The sequence below is a fragment of the Symphalangus syndactylus genome, chromosome 8 (genome assembly GCF_028878055.3).
Source record: "Symphalangus syndactylus isolate Jambi chromosome 8, NHGRI_mSymSyn1-v2.1_pri, whole genome shotgun sequence".
Classification (NCBI taxonomy): Eukaryota; Metazoa; Chordata; class Mammalia; order Primates; family Hylobatidae; genus Symphalangus; species Symphalangus syndactylus.
The window spans coordinates 9871936-9889718 of NC_072430.2; positions in this window are offsets into that span (position 1 = coordinate 9871936).

The following is a 17783-nucleotide window of genomic DNA, read 5'->3' on the forward strand; positions in this document are numbered from 1 at the left end:
ATTACCCTCTTAGCGCTCCGAATCTACACTTGCATTTTCTACAGAAAGAGTGTTTCAGAACGGCTCAATCAAAACTAAGGTTCAACTCTTTTAGTTGAACAAACAGAACAGAAAGTAGTTTCACACAATTCTTCTGTGTAGTTTTTATTTGTAGACATTCTTTTTCCCAATATAGGCCTCTTAGCGCTCAGAATGTCCAATTGCAGTTTCTACAGAAAGAGTGTTTCAGAACGGCTCAATCAAAAGTAAGGTTCAACTCTGTTAGTTGAATGCACAGAACAGAAAGAAGTTTCATACAATGCTTCTGTGTAGTTTATATTTGAACATATTCTCTTTTCCACTATTACCCACTTAGCGCTACGAATGTCCAGTTGCATTTTCTACAGACAGAGTGTTTCAAAACTGCTCAATCAAAAGTATGTTTTAACTCTGTTAGCTGTATGCTCAGATCAGAAAGAAGTTTCACAGAATGCTTCTGTGTAGTTTATATTTGAATATATTCCTTTTTCCACTACTACGCTCTTAGCGCTCCAAATGTCCAGTTGCATTTTCAACAGAAAGAGTGTTCAGATCTGCTCAATCAAAAGTATGGTTTAACTCTGTTAGCTGAATGCACAGATCAGAAAGAAGTTTCACCGAATGATTCTGTGTAGTTTATATTTGAAGACATTCCTTTTTCCACTATTACCCACTTAGCGCTCCGAATCTCCACTTGCATTTTCTACAAAAAGAGTGTTTCATAACTGCTCAATCAAAAATATGTTTTATCTCTGTTAACTGAATTTATAGATCAGAAATTAGTTTCACAGAATGTATCTGTGTAGTTTTTATTTGAAGATATTCTTTTTCCCAATGTAGGCCTCTTAGCGCTTAGCATGTCCTATTGCAGTTTCTACAGAAAGAGTGTTTCAGAACGGCTCAATCAAAAGTAAGGTTCAACTCTGTTAGTTGAATGCACAGAACAGAAAGAATTTTCACAGAATGCTACTGTGTAGTTTATATTTGAATATATTCCTTTTTCCACTATTACCCTCTTAGCGCTCCGAATGTCCACTTGCATTTTCTACAGAAAGAGTGTGCAGAACTGCGCAATCAAAAGTATGGTTTAACTCTGTTAGCTTAATGAACATATCAGAAATAAGTTTCACACAATGCTTCTGTGTAGTTTTTATTTGAAGATATTATTTTTCCCAATAGAGGCCTCTTAGCGCTCAGAATGTCCAATTGCAGTTTCTACAGAAAGAGTTTTTCAGAAAGGCTCAAACAAAAGTAAGGTTCAACTCTGTTAGTTGAATGCACAGAACAGAAAGAAGTTTCATACAATGCTTCTGTGTAGTTTATATTTGAACATATTCTTTTTTCCACTATTACCCACTTAGCGCTACGAATGTCCAGTTGCATTTTCTACAGACAGAGTGTTTCAAAACTGCTCAATCAAAAGTATGGTTTAACTCTGTTAGCTGAATGCTCAGATCAGAAAGAAGTTTCACAGAATGCTTCTGTGTATTTTATATTTGAATATATTCCTTTTTCCACTACTACTCTCTTAGCGCTCCAAATGTACGGTTGCATTTTCTACAGAAAGAGTGTTCAGATCTGCTCAAGCAAAAGTATGGTTTAACTCTGTTAGCTGAATGCACAGATCAGAAAGAAGTTTCACAGAATGATTCTGTGTAGTTTATATTTGGAGACATTCCTTTTTCCACTATTACCCTCTTAGCGCTCCGAATCTCCACTTGCATTTTCTACAGAAAGAGTGTTTCAGAACGGCTCAATCAAAACTAAGGTTCAACTCTTTTAGTTGAACAAACAGAACAGAAAATAGTTTCACACAATTCTTCTGTGTAGTTTTTATTTGTAGACATCCTTTTTCCCAATATAGGCCTCTTAGCGCTCAGAATGTCCAATTGCAGTTTCTACAGAAAGAGTGTTTCAGAACGGCTCAATCAAAAGTAAGGTTCAACTCTGTTAGTTGAATGCACAGAACAGAAAGAAGTTTCATACAATGCTTCTGTGTAGTTTATATTTGAACATATTCTCTTTTCCACTATTACCCACTTAGCGCTACGAATGTCCAGTTGCATTTTCTACAGACAGAGTGTTTCAAAACTGCTCAATCAAAAGTATGGTTTAACTCTGTTAGCTGTATGCTCAGATCAGAAAGAAGTTTCACAGAATTCTTCTGTGTAGTTTATATTTGAATATATTCCTTTTTCCACTACTACGCTCTTAGCGCTCCAAATGTCCAGTTGCATTTTCAACAGAAAGAGTGTTCAGATCTGCTCAATCAAAAGTATGGTTTAACTCTGTTAGCTGAATGCACAGATCAGAAAGAAGTTTCACCGAATGATTCTGTGTAGTTTATATTTGAAGACATTCCTTTTTCCACTATTACCCTCTTAGCGCTCCGAATCTCCACTTGCATTTTCTACAAAAAGAGTGTTTCATAACTGCTCAATCAAAAATATGTTTTATCTCTGTTAACTGAATTTATAGATCAGAAATAAGTTTCACAGAATGCATCTGTGTAGTTTTTATTTGAAGATATTCTTTTTCCCAATGTAGGCCTCTTAGCGCTTAGCATGTCTAATTGCAGTTTCTACAGAAAGAGTGTTTCAGAACGGCTCAATCAAAAGTAAGGTACAACTCTGTTAGTTGAATGCACAGAACAGAAAGAATTTTCACAAAATGCTACTGTGTAGTTTATATTTGAATATATTCCTTTTTCCACTATTACCCTCTTAGCGCTCCGAATGTCCACTTGCATTTTCTACAGAAAGAGTGTTCAGAACTGCGCAATCAAAAGTATGGTTTAATTCTGTTAGCTTAATGAACATATCAGAAATAAGTTTCACACAATGCTTCTGTGTAGTTTTTATTTGAAGATATTATTTTTCCCAATAGAGGCCTCTTAGCGCTCAGAATGTCCAATTGCAGTTTCTACAGAAAGAGTGTTTCAGAAAGGCTCAATCAAAAGTAAGGTTCAACTCTGTTAGTTGAATGCACAGAACAGAAAGAAGTTTCATACAATGCTTCTGTGTAGTTTATATTTGAACATATTCTTTTTTCCACTATTACCCACTTAGCGCTACGAATGTCCAGTTGCATTTTCTACAGACAGAGTGTTTCAAAACTGCTCAATCAAAAGTATGGTTTAACTCTGTTAGCTGAATGCTCAGATCAGAAAGAAGTTTCACAGAATGCTTCTGTGTAGTTTATATTTGAATATATTCCTTTTTCCACTACTACTCTCTTAGCGCTCCAAATGTCCAGTTGCATTTTCTACAGAAAGAGTGTTCAGATCTGCTCAATCAAAAGTATGGTTTAACTCTGTTAGCTGAATGCACAGATCAGAAAGAAGTTTCACAGAATGATTCTGTGTAGTTTATATTTGGAGACATTCCTTTTTCCACTATTACCCTCTTAGCGCTCCGAATCTCCACTTGCATTTTCTACATAAAGAGTGTTTCAGAACGGCTCAATCAAAACTAAGGTTCAACTCTTTTAGTTGAACAAACAGAACAGAAAGAAGTTTCACACAATTCTTCTGTGTAGTTTTTATTTGTAGACATTCTTTTTCCCAATATAGGCCTCTTAGCGCTCAGAATGTCCAATTGCAGTTTCTACAGAAAGAGTGTTTCAGAACGGCTCAATCAAAAGTAAGGTTCAACTCTGTTAGTTGAATGCACAGAACAGAAAGAAGTTTCATACAATGCTTCTGTGTAGTTTATATTTGAACATATTCTTTTTTCCACTATTACCCACTTAGCGCTACGAATGTCCAGTTGCATTTTCTACAGACAGAGTGTTTCAAAACTGCTCAATCAAAAGTATGGTTTAACTCTGTTAGCTGAATGCTCAGAACCGAAAGTAGTTTCACAGAATGCTTCTGTGTAGTTTATATATGAATATATTCCTTTTTCCACTACTACGCTCTTAGCGCTCCAAATGTCCAGTTGCATTTTCTACAGAAAGAGTGTTCAGATCTGCTCAATCAAAAATATGTTTTAACACTGTTAGCTGAATGCACAGATCAGAAAGAAGTTTCACCGAATGATTCTGTGTAGTTTATATTTGAAGACACTCCTTTTTCCACTATTACCCTCTTAGCGCTCCGAATCTCCACTTGCATTTTCTACAAAAAGAGTGTTTCATAACTGCTCAATCAAAAATATGTTTTATCTCTGTTAACTGAAATTACAGATCAGAAATAAGTTTCACAGAATGCATCTGTGTAGTTTTTATTTGAAGATATTCTTTTTCCCAATGTAGGACTCTTAGCGCTTAGCATGTCCAATTGCAGTTTCTACAGAAAGAGTGTTTCAGAACGGCTCAATCAAAAGTAAGGTTCAACTCTGTTAGTTGAATGCACAGAACAGAAAGAATTTTCACAGAATGCTACTGTGTAGTTTATATTTGAATATATTCCTTTTTCCACTATTACCCTCTTAGCGCTCCGAATGTCCACTTGCAATTTCTACAGAAAGAGTGTTCAGAACTGCGCAATCAAAAGTATGGTTTAACTCTGTTAGCTTAATGAATATATCAGAAATAAGTTTCACACAATGCTTCTGTGTAGTTTTTATTTGAAGATATTATTTTTCCCAATAGAGGCCTCTTAGCGCTCAGAATGTCCACTTGCATTTTCTACAGAAAGAGTGTTTCAGAACGGCTCAATCAAAACTAAGGTTCAACTCTTTTAGTTGAACAAACAGAACAGAAAGAAGTTTCACACAATTCTTCTGTGTAGTTTTTATATGTAGACATTCTTTTTCCCAATATAGGCCTCTTAGCGCTCAGAATGTCCAATTGCAGTTTCTACAAAAAGAGTGTTTCAGAACGGCTCAATCAAAAGTAAGGTTCAACTCTGTTAGTTGAGTGCACAGAACAGAAAGAAGTTTCATACAATGCTTCTGTGTAGTTTATATTTGAACATATTCTTTTTTCCACTATTACCCACTTAGCGCTACGAATGTCCAGTTGCATTTTCTACAGACAGAGTGTTTCAAAACTGCTCAATCAAAAGTATGGTTTAACTCTGTTAGCTGAATGCTCAGATCAGAAAGAAGTTTCACAGAATGCTTCTGTGTAGTTTATATTTGAATATATTCCTTTTTGCACTACTACGCTCTTACCGCTCCAAATGTCCAGTTGCATTTTCAACAGAAAGAGTGTTCAGATCTGCTCAATCAAAAGTATGGTTTAACTCTGTTAGCTGAATGCACAGATCAGAAAGAAGTTTCACCGAATGATTCTGTGTAGTTTATATTTGAAGACATTCCTTTTTCCACTATTACCCTCTTAGCGCTCCGAATCTCCACTTGCATTTTCTACAAAAAGAGTGTTTCATAACTGCTCAATCAAAAATATGTTTTATCTCTGTTAACTGAATTTATAGATCAGAAATAAGTTTCACAGAATGCATCTGTGTAGTTTTTATTTGAAGATATTCTTTTTCCCAATGTAGGCCTCTTAGCGCTTAGCATGTCTAATTGCAGTTTCTACAGAAAGAGTGTTTCAGAACGGCTCAATCAAAAGTAAGGTACAACTCTGTTAGTTGAATGCACAGAACAGAAAGAATTTTCACAGAATGCTACTGTGTAGTTTATATTTGAATATATTCCTTTTTCCACTATTACCCTCTTAGCGCTCCGAATGTCCACTTGCATTTTCTACAGAAAGAGTGTTCAGAACTGCGCAATCAAAAGTATGGTTTAATTCTGTTAGCTTAATGAACATATCAGAAATAAGTTTCACACAATGCTTCTGTGTAGTTTTTATTTGAAGATATTATTTTTCCCAATAGAGGCCTCTTAGCGCTCAGAATGTCCAATTGCAGTTTCTACAGAAAGAGTGTTTCAGAAAGGCTCAATCAAAAGTAAGGTTCAATTCTGTTAGTTGAATGCACAGAACAGAAAGAAGTTTCATACAATGCTTCTGTGTAGTTTATATTTGAACATATTCTTTTTTCCACTATTACCCACTTAGCGCTACGAATGTCCAGTTGCATTTTCTACAGACAGAGTGTTTCAAAACTGCTCAATCAAAAGTATGGTTTAACTCTGTTAGCTGAATGCTCAGATCAGAAAGAAGTTTCACAGAATGCTTCTGTGTAGTTTATATTTGAATATATTCCTTTTTCCACTACTACTCTCTTAGCGCTCCAAATGTCCAGTTGCATTTTCTACAGAAAGAGTGTTCAGATCTGCTCAATCAAAAGTATGGTTTAACTCTGTTAGCTGAATGCACAGATCAGAAAGAAGTTTCACAGAATGATTCTGTGTAGTTTATATTTGGAGACATTCCTTTTTCCACTATTACCCTCTTAGCGCTCCGAATCTCCACTTGCATTTTCTACATAAAGAGTGTTTCAGAACGGCTCAATCAAAACTAAGGTTCAACTCTTTTAGTTGAACAAACAGAACAGAAAGAAGTTTCACACAATTCTTCTGTGTAGTTTTTATTTGTAGACATTCTTTTTCCCAATATAGGCCTCTTAGCGCTCAGAATGTCCAATTGCAGTTTCTACAGAAAGAGTGTTTCAGAACGGCTCAATCAAAAGTAAGGTTCAACTCTGTTAGTTGAATGCACAGAACAGAAAGAAGTTTCATACAATGCTTCTGTGTAGTTTATATTTGAACATATTCTTTTTTCCACTATTACCCACTTAGCGCTACGAATGTCCAGTTGCATTTTCTACAGACAGAGTGTTTCAAAACTGCTCAATCAAAAGTATGGTTTAACTCTGTTAGCTGAATGCTCAGAACCGAAAGTAGTTTCACAGAATGCTTCTGTGTAGTTTATATATGAATATATTCCTTTTTCCACTACTACGCTCTTAGCGCTCCAAATGTCCAGTTGCATTTTCTACAGAAAGAGTGTTCAGATCTGCTCAATCAAAAGTATGTTTTAACTCTGTTAGCTGAATGCACAGATCAGAAAGAAGTTTCACCGAATGATTCTGTGTAGTTTATATTTGAAGACACTCCTTTTTCCACTATTACCCTCTTAGCGCTCCGAATCTCCACTTGCATTTTCTACAAAAAGAGTGTTTCATAACTGCTCAATCAAAAATATGTTTTATCTCTGTTAACTGAATTTATAGATCAGAAATAAGTTTCACAGAATGCATCTGTGTAGTTTTTATTTGAAGATATTCTTTTTCCCAATGTAGGACTCTTAGCGCTTAGCATGTCCAATTGCAGTTTCTACAGAAAGAGTGTTTCAGAACGGCTCAATCAAAAGTAAGGTTCAACTCTGTTAGTTGAATGCACAGAACAGAAAGAATTTTCACAGAATGCTACTGTGTAGTTTATATTTGAATATATTCCTTTTTCCACTATTACCCTCTTAGCGCTCCGAATGTCCACTTGCAATTTCTACAGAAAGTGTGTTCAGAACTGCGCAATCAAAAGTATGGTTTAACTCTGTTAGCTTAATGAATATATCAGAAATAAGTTTCACACAATGCTTCTGTGTAGTTTTTATTTGAAGATATTATTTTTCCCAATAGAGGCCTCTTAGCGCTCAGAATGTCCACTTGCATTTTCTACAGAAAGAGTGTTTCAGAACGGCTCAATCAAAACTAAGTTTCAACTCTTTTAGTTGAACAAACAGAACAGAAAGAAGTTTCACACAATTCTTCTGTGTAGTTTTTATATGTAGACATGCTTTTTCCCAATATAGGCCTCTTAGCGCTCAGAATGTCCAATTGCAGTTTCTACAGAAAGAGTGTTTCAGAACGGCTCAATCAAAAGTAAGGTTCAACTCTGTTAGTTGAGTGCACAGAACAGAAAGAAGTTTCATACAATGCTTCTGTGTAGTTTATATTTGAACATATTCTTTTTTCCACTATTACCCACTTAGCGCTACGAATGTCCAGTTGCATTTTCTACAGACAGAGTGTTTCAAAACTGCTCAATCAAAAGTATGGTTTAACTCTGTTAGCTGAATGCTCAGATCAGAAAGAAGTTTCACAGAATGCTTCTGTGTAGTTTATATTTGAATATATTCCTTTTTGCACTACTACGCTCTTACAGCTCCAAATGTCCAGTTGCATTTTCAACAGAAAGAGTGTTCAGATCTGCTCAATCAAAAGTATGGTTTAACTCTGTTAGCTGAATGCACAGATCAGAAAGAAGTTTCACCGAATGATTCTGTGTAGTTTATATTTGAAGACATTCCTTTTTCCACTAATACCCTCTTAGCGCTCCGAATCTCCACTTGCATTTTCTACAAAAAGAGTGTTTCATAACTGCTCAATCAAAAATATGTTTTATCTCTGTTAACTGAATTTACAGATCAGAAATAAGTTTCACAGAGTGCATCTGTGTAGTTTTTATTTGAAGATATTCTTTTTCCCAATGTAGGCCTCTTAGCGCTTAGCATGTCCAATTGCAGTTTCTACAGAAAGAGTGTTTCAGAACGGCTCAATCAAAAGTAAGGTTCAACTCTGTTAGTTGAATGCACAGAACAGAAAGAATTTTCACAGAATGCTACTGTGTAGTTTATATTTGAATATATTCCTTTTTCCACTATTACCATCTTAGCGCTCCGAATGTCCACTTGCATTTTCTACAGAAAGAGTGTTCAGAACTGCGCAATCAAAAGTATGGTTTAACTCTGTTAGCTTAATGAACATATCAGAAATAAGTTTCACACAATGCTTCTGTGTAGTTTTTATTTGAAGATATTATTTTTCCCAATAGAGGCCTCTTAGCGCTCAGAATGTCCAATTGCAGTTTCTACAGAAAGAGTGTTTCAGAAAGGCTCAATCAAAAGTAAGGTTCAACTCTGTTAGTTGAATGCACAGAACAGAAAGAAGTTTCATACAATGCTTCTGTGTAGTTTATATTTGAACATATTCTTTTTTCCACTATTACCCACTTAGCGCTACGAATGTCCAGTTGCATTTTCTACAGACAGAGTGTTTCAAAACTGCTCAATCAAAAGTATGGTTTAACTCTGTTAGCTGAATGCTCAGATCAGAAAGAAGTTTCACAGAATGCTTCTGTGTAGTTTATATTTGAATATATTCCTTTTTCCACTACTACTCTCTTAGCGCTCCAAATGTCCAGTTGCATTTTCTACAGAAAGAGTGTTCAGATCTGCTCAATCAAAAGTATGGTTTAACTTTGTTAGCTGAATGCACAGATCAGAAAGAAGTTTTACAGAATGATTCTGTGTAGTTTATATTTGGAGACATTCCTTTTTCCACTATTACCCTCTTAGCGCTCCGAATCTCCACTTGCATTTTCTACAGAAAGACTGTTACAGAACGGCTCAATCAAAACTAAGGTTCAACTCTTTTAGTTGAACAAACAGAACAGAAAGAAGTTTCACACAATTCTTCTGTGTAGTTTTTATTTGTAGACATTCTTTTTCCCAATATAGGCCTCTTAGCGCTCAGAATGTCCAATTGCAGTTTCTACAGAAAGAGTGTTTCAGAACGGCTCAATCAAAAGTAAGGTTCAACTCTGTTAGTTGAGTGCACAGAACAGAAAGAAGTTTCATACAATGCTTCTGTGTAGTTTATATTTGAACATATTCTTTTTTCCACTATTACCCACTTAGCGCTACGAATGTCCAGTTGCATTTTCTACAGACAGAGTGTTTCAAAACTGCTCAATCAAAAGTATGGTTTAACTCTGTTAGCTGAATGCTCAGATCAGAAAGAAGTTTCACAGAATGCTTCTGTGTAGTTTATATTTGAATATATTCCTTTTTGCACTACTACGCTCTTACCGCTCCAAATATCCAGTTGCATTTTCAACAGAAAGAGTGTTCAGATCTGCTCAATCAAAAGTATGGTTTAACTCTGTTAGCTGAATGCACAGATCAGAAAGAAGTTTCACCGAATGATTCTGTGTAGTTTATATTTGAAGACATTCCTTTTTCCACTAATACCCTCTTAGCGCTCCGAATCTCCACTTGCATTTTCTACAAAAAGAGTGTTTCATAACTGCTCAATCAAAAATATGTTTTATCTCTGTTAACTGAATTTACAGATCAGAAATATGTTTCACAGAGTGCATCTGTGTAGTTTTTATTTGAAGATATTCTTTTTCCCAATGTAGGCCTCTTAGCGCTTAGCATGTCCAATTGCAGTTTCTACAGAAAGAGTGTTTCAGAACGGCTCAATCAAAAGTAAGGTTCAACTCTGTTAGTTGAATGCACAGAACAGAAAGAATTTTCACAGAATGCTACTGTGTAGTTTATATTTGAATATATTCCTTTTTCCACTATTACCCTCTTAGCGCTCCGAATGTCCACTTGAATTTTCTACAGAAAGAGTGTTCAGAACTGCGCAATCAAAAGTATGGTTTAACTCTGTTAGCTTAATGAACATATCAGAAATAAGTTTCACACAATGCTTCTGTGTAGTTTATATTTGAATATATTCCTTTTTCCTCTATTACCCTCTTAGCGCTCCGAATCTCCACTTGCATTTTCTACAGAAAGAGTGTTTCAGAACGGCTCAATCAAAACTAAGGTTCAACTCTTTTAGTTAAACAAACAGAACAGAAAGAAGTTTCACACAATTCTTCTGTGTAGTGTTTATTTGTAGACATTCTTTTTCCCAATATAGGCCTCTTAGCGCTCAGAATGTCCAATTGCAGTTTCTACAGAAAGAGTGTTTCAGAACGGCTCAATCAAAAGTAAGGTTCAACTCTGTTAGTTGAATGCACAGAACAGAAAGAAGTTTCATACAATGCTTCTGTGTAGTTTATATTTGAACATATTCTTTTTTCCACTATTACCCACTTAGCGCTACGAATGTCCAGTTGCATTTTCTACAGACAGAGTGTTTCAAAACTGCTCAATCAAAAGTATGGTTTAACTCTGTTAGCTGAATGCTCAGATCAGAAAGAAGTTTCACAGAATGCTTCTGTGTAGTTTATATTTGAATATATTCCTTTTTCCACTACTACGCTCTTAGCGCTCCAAATGTCCAGTTGCATTTTCAACAGAAAGAGTGTTCAGATCTGCTCAATCAAAAGTATGGTTTAACTCTGTTAGCTGAATGCACAGATCAGAAAGAAGTTTCACCGAATGATTCTGTGTAGTTTATATTTGAAGACATTCCTTTTTCCACTATTACCCTCTTAGCGCTCCGAATCTCCACTTGCATTTTCTACAAAAAGAGTGTTTCATAACTGCTCAATCAAAAATATGTTTTATCTCTGTTAACTGAATTTACAGATCAGAAATAAGTTTCACAGAATGCATCTGTGTAGTTTTTATTTGAAGATATTCTTTTTCCCAATGTAGGCCTCTTAGCGCTTAGCATGTCCAATTGCAGTTTCTACAGAAAGAGTGTTTCAGAACGGCTCAATCAAAAGTAAGGTTCAACTCTGTTAGTTGAATGCACAGAACAGAAAGAATTTCACAGAATGCTACTGTGTAGTTTATATTTGAATATATTCCTTTTTCCACTATTACCCTCTTAGCGCTCCGAATGTCCACTTGAATTTTCTACAGAAAGAGTGTTCAGAACTGCGCAATCAAAAGTATGGTTTAACTCTGTTAGCTTAATGAACATATCAGAAATAAGTTTCACACAATGCTTCTTTGTAGTTTTTATTTGAAGATATTATTTTTCCCAATGGAGGCCTCTTAGCGCTCAGAATGTCCAATTGCAGTTTCTACAGAAAGAGTGTTTCAGAAAGGCTCAATCAAAAGTAAGGTTCAACTCTGTTAGTTGAATGCACAGAACAGAAAGAAGTTTCATACAATGCTTCTGTGTAGTTTATATTTGATCATATTCTTTTTTCCACTATTACCCACTTAGCGCTACGAATGTCCAGTTGCATTTTCTACAGAGAGAGTGTTTCAAAACTGCTCAATCAAAAGTATGGTTTAAATCTGTTAGCTGAATGCTCAGATCAGAAAGAAGTTTCACAGAATGCTTCTGTGTAGTTTATATTTGAATATATTCCTTTTTCCACTACTACTCTCTTAGCGCTCCAAATGTCCAGTTGCATTTTCTACAGAAAGAGTGTTCAGATCTGCTCAATCAAAAGTATGGTTTAACTCTGTTAGCTGAATGCACAGATCAGAAAGAAGTTTCACAGAATGATTCTGTGTACTTTATATTTGGAGACATTCCTTTTTCCACTATTACCCTCTTAGCGCTCCGAATCTCCACTTGCATTTTCTACAGAAAGAGTGTTTCAGAACGGCTCAATCAAAACTAATGTTCAACTCTTTTAGTTAAACAAACAGAACAGAAAGAAGTTTCACACAATTCTTCTGTGTACTGTTTATTTGTAGACATTCTTTTTCCCAATATAGGCCTCTTAGCGCTCAGAATGTCCAATTGCAGTTTTTACAGAAAGAGTGTTTCAGAACGGCTCAATCAAAAGTAAGGTTCAACTCTGTTAGTTGAATGCACAGAACAGAAAGAAGTTTCATACAATGCTTCTGTGTAGTTTATATTTGAACATATTCTCTTTTCCACTATTACCCACTTAGCGCTACGAATGTCCAGTTGCATTTTCTACAGACAGAGTGTTTCAAAACTGCTCAATCAAAAGTATGGTTTAACTCTGTTAGCTGTATGCTCAGATCAGAAAGAAGTTTCACAGAATGCTTCTGTGTAGTTTATATTTGAATATATTCCTTTTTCCACTACTACGCTCTTAGCGCTCCAAATGTCCAGTTGCATTTTCAACAGAAAGAGTGTTCAGATCTGCTCAATCAAAAGTATGGTTTAACTCTGTTAGCTGAATGCACAGATCAGAAAGAAGTTTCACCGAATGATTCTGTGTAGTTTATATTTGAAGACATTCCTTTTTCCACTATTACCCTCTTAGCGCTCCGAATCTCCACTTGCATTTTCTACAAAAAGAGTGTTTCATAACTGCTCAATCAAAAATATGTTTTATCTCTGTTAACTTAATTTACAGATCAGAAATAAGTTTCACAGAATGCATCTGTGTAGTTTTTATTTGAAGATATTCTTTTTCCCAATGTAGGCCTCTTAGCGCTTAGCATGTCCAATTGCAGTTTCTACAGAAACAGTGTTTCAGAACGGCTCAATCAAAAGTAAGGTTCAACTCTGTTAGTTGAATGCACAGAACAGAAAGAATTTTCACAGAATGCTACTGTGTAGTTTATATTTGAATATATTCCTTTTTCCACTATTACCCTCTTAGCACTCCGAATGTCCACTTGCATTTTCTACAGAAAGAGTGTTCAGAACTGCGCAATCAAAAGTATGGTTTAACTCTGTTAGCTTAATGAACATATCAGAAATAAGTTTCACACAATGCTTCTGTGTAGTTTTTATTTGAAGATATTATTTTTCCCAATAGAGGCCTCTTAGCGCTCAGAATGTCCAATTGCAGTTTCTACAGAAAGAGTGTTTCAGAAAGGCTCAATCAAAAGTAAGGTTCAACTCTGTTAGTTGAATGCACAGAACAGAAAGAAGTTTCATACAATGCTTCTGTGTAGTTTATATTTGAACATATTCTTTTTTCCACTATTACCCACTTAGCGCTACGAATGTCCAGTTGCATTTTCTACAGACAGAGTGTTTCAAAACTGCTCAATCAAAAGTATGGTTTAACTCTGTTAGCTGAATGCTCAGATCAGAAAGAAGTTTCACAGAATGCTTCTGTGTAGTTTATATTTGAATATATTCCTTTTTCCACTAGTACTCTCTTAGCACTCCAAATGTCCAGTTGCATTTTCTACAGAAAGAGTGTTCAGATCTGCTCAATCAAAAGTATGGTTTAACTCTGTTAGCTGAATGCACAGATCAGAAAGAAGTTTCACAGAATGATTCTGTGTAGTTTATATTTGGAGACATTCCTTTTTCCACTATTACCTTCTTAGCGCTCCGAATCTCCACTTGCATTTTCTACAGAAAGACTGTTACAGAACGGCTCAGTCAAAACTAAGGTTCAACTCTTTTAGTTGAACAAACAGAACAGAAAGAAGTTTCACACAATTCTTCTGTGTAGTTTTTATTTGTAGACATTCTTTTTCCCAATATAGGCCTCTTAGCGCTCAGAATGTCCAATTGCAGTTTCTACAGAAAGAGTGTTTCAGAACGGCTCAATCAAAAGTAAGGTTCAACTCTGTTATTTGAATGCACAGAACAGAAAGAAGTTTCATACAATGCTTCTGTGTAGTTTATATTTGAACATATTCTTTTTTCCACTATTACCCACTTAGCGCTACGAATGTCCAGTTGCATTTTCTACAGACAGAGTGTTTCAAAACTGCTCAATCAAAAGTATGGTTTAACTCTGTTAGCTGAATGCTCAGATCAGAAAGAAATTTCACAGAATGCTTCTGTGTAGTTTATATTTGAATATATTACTTTTTCCACTACTACGCTCTTAGCGCTCCAAATGTCCAGTTGAATTTTCTACAGAAAGAGTGTTCAGATCTGCTCAATCAAAAGTATGGTTTAACTCTGTTAGCTGAATGCACAGATCAGAAAGAAGTTTCACAGAATGATTCTGTGTAGTTTATATTTGAAGACATTCCTTTTTCCACTGTTACCCTCTTAGCGCTCCGAATCTCCACTTGCATTTTCTACAAAAAGAGTGTTTCATAACTGCTCAATCAAAAATATGTTTTATATCTGTTAACTGAATTTACAGATCAGAAATAAGTTTCACAGAATGCATCTGTGTAGTTTTTATTTGAAGATATTCTTTTTCCCAAAGTAGGCCTCTTAGCGCTTAGCATGTCCAATTGCAGTTACTACAGAAAGAGTGTTTCAGAACGGCTCAATCAAAAGTAAGGTTCAACTCTGTTAGTTGAATGCACAGAACAGAAAGAATTTTCACAGAATGCTACTGTGTAGTTTATATTTGAATATATTCCTTTTTCCACTATTACCCTCTTAGCGCTCCGAATGTCCACTTGCATTTTCTACAGAAAGAGTGTTCAGAACTGCGCAATCAAAAGTATGGTTTAACTCTGTTAGCTTAATGAATATATCAGAAATAAGTTTCACACAATGCTTCTGTGTAGTTTTTATTTGAAGATATTATTTTTCCCAATAGAGGACTCTTAGCGCTCAGAATGTCCAATTGCAGTTTCTACAGAAAGAGTGTTTCAGAAAGGCTCAATCAAAAGTAAGGTTCAACCCTGTTAGTTGAATGCACAGAACAGAAAGAAGTTTCATACAATGCTTCTGTGTAGTTTATATTTGAACATATTCTTTTTTCCACTATTACCCACTTAGCGCTACGAATATCTAGTTGCATTTTCAACAGACAGAGTGTTTCAAAACTGCTCAATCAAAAGTATGGTTTAACTCTGTTAGCTGAATGCTCAGATCAGAAAGAAGTTTCACAGAATGCTTCTGTGTAGTTTATATTTGAATATATTCCTTTTTCCACTACTACTCTCTTAGCGCTCCAAATGTCCAGTTGCATTTTCTACAGAAAGAGTGTTCAGATCTGCTCAATCAAAAGTATGGTTTAACTCTGTTAGCTGAATGCACAGATCAGAAAGAAGTTTCACAGAATGATTCTGTGTAGTTTATATTTGGAGACATTCCTTTTTCCACTATTACCCTCTTAGCGCTCCGAATCTCCACTTGCATTTTCTACAGAAAGACTGTTACAGAACGGCTCAGTCAAAACTAAGGTTCAACTCTTTTAGTTGAACAAACAGAACAGAAAGAATTTTCACACAATTCTTCTGTGTAGTTTTTATTTGTAGACATTCTTTTTCCCAATATAGGCCTCTTAGCGCTCAGAATGTCCAATTGCAGTTTCTACAGAAAGAGTGTTTCAGAACGGCTCAATCAAAAGTAAGGTTCAACTCTGTTAGTTGAATGCACAGAACAGAAAGAAGTTTCATACAATGCTTCTGTGTAGTTTATATTTGAACATATTCTTTTTTCCACTATTACCCACTTAGCGCTACGAATGTCCAGTTGCATTTTCTACAGACAGAGTGTTTCAAAACTGCTCAATCAAAAGTATGGTTTAACTCTGTTAGCTGAATGCTCAGATCAGAAAGAAATTTCACAGAATGCTTCTGTGTAGTTTATATTTGAATATATTACTTTTTCCACTACTACGCTCTTAGCGCTCCAAATGTCCAGTTGAATTTTCTACAGAAAGAGTGTTCAGATCTGCTCAATCAAAAGTATGGTTTAACTCTGTTGGCTGAATGCACAGATCAGAAAGAAGTTTCACAGAATGATTCTGTGTAGTTTATATTTGAAGACATTCCTTTTTCCACTGTTACCCTCTTAGCGCTCCGAATCTCCACTTGCATTTTCTACAAAAAGAGTGTTTCATAACTGCTCAATCAAAAATATGTTTTATATCTGTTAACTGAATTTACAGATCAGAAATAAGTTTCACAGAATGCATCTGTGTAGTTTTTATTTGAAGATATTCTTTTTCCCAAAGTAGGCCTCTTAGCGCTTAGCATGTCCAATTGCAGTTACTACAGAAAGAGTGTTTCAGAACGGCTCAATCAAAAGTAAGGTTCAACTCTGTTAGTTGAATGCACAGAACAGAAAGAATTTTCACAGAATGCTACTGTGTAGTTTATATTTGAATATATTCCTTTTTCCACTATTACCCTCTTAGCGCTCCGAATGTCCACTTGCATTTTCTACAGAAAGAGTGTTCAGAACTGCGCAATCAAAAGTATGGTTTAACTCTGTTAGGTTAATGAATATATCAGAAATAAGTTTCACACAATGCTTCTGTGTAGTTTTTATTTGAAGATATTATTTTTCCCAATAGAGGCCTCTTAGCGCTCAGAATGTCCAATTGCAGTTTCTACAGAAAGAGTGTTTCAGAAAGGCTCAATCAAAAGTAAGGTTCAACTCTGTTAGTTGAATGCACAGAACAGAAAGAAGTTTCATACAATGCTTCTGTGTAGTTTATATTTGAACATATTCTTTTTTCCACTATTACCCACTTAGCGCTACGAATGTCCAGTTGCATTTTCTACAGAGAGAGTGTTTCAAAACTGCTCAATCAAAAGTATGGTTTAAATCTGTTAGCTGAATGCTCAGATCAGAAAGAAGTTTCACAGAATGCTTCTGTGTAGTTTATATTTGAATATATTCCTTTTTCCACTACTACTCTCTTAGCGCTCCAAATGTCCAGTTGCATTTTCTACAGAAAGAGTGTTCAGATCTGCTCAATCAAAAGTATGGTTTAACTCTGTTAGCTGAATGCACAGATCAGAAAGAAGTTTCACAGAATGATTCTGTGTACTTTATATTTGGAGACATTCCTTTTTCCACTATTACCCTCTTAGCGCTCCGAATCTCCACTTGCATTTTCTACAGAAAGAGTGTTTCAGAACGGCTCAATCAAAACTAATGTTCAACTCTTTTAGTTAAACAAACAGAACAGAAAGAAGTTTCACACAATTCTTCTGTGTACTGTTTATTTGTAGACATTCTTTTTCCCAATATAGGCCTCTTAGCGCTCAGAATGTCCAATTGCAGTTTTTACAGAAAGAGTGTTTCAGAACGGCTCAATCAAAAGTAAGGTTCAACTCTGTTAGTTGAATGCACAGAACAGAAAGAAGTTTCATACAATGCTTCTGTGTAGTTTATATTTGAACATATTCTCTTTTCCACTATTACCCACTTAGCGCTACGAATGTCCAGTTGCATTTTCTACAGACAGAGTGTTTCAAAACTGCTCAATCAAAAGTATGGTTTAACTCTGTTAGCTGTATGCTCAGATCAGAAAGAAGTTTCACAGAATGCTTCTGTGTAGTTTATATTTGAATATATTCCTTTTTCCACTACTACGCTCTTAGCGCTCCAAATGTCCAGT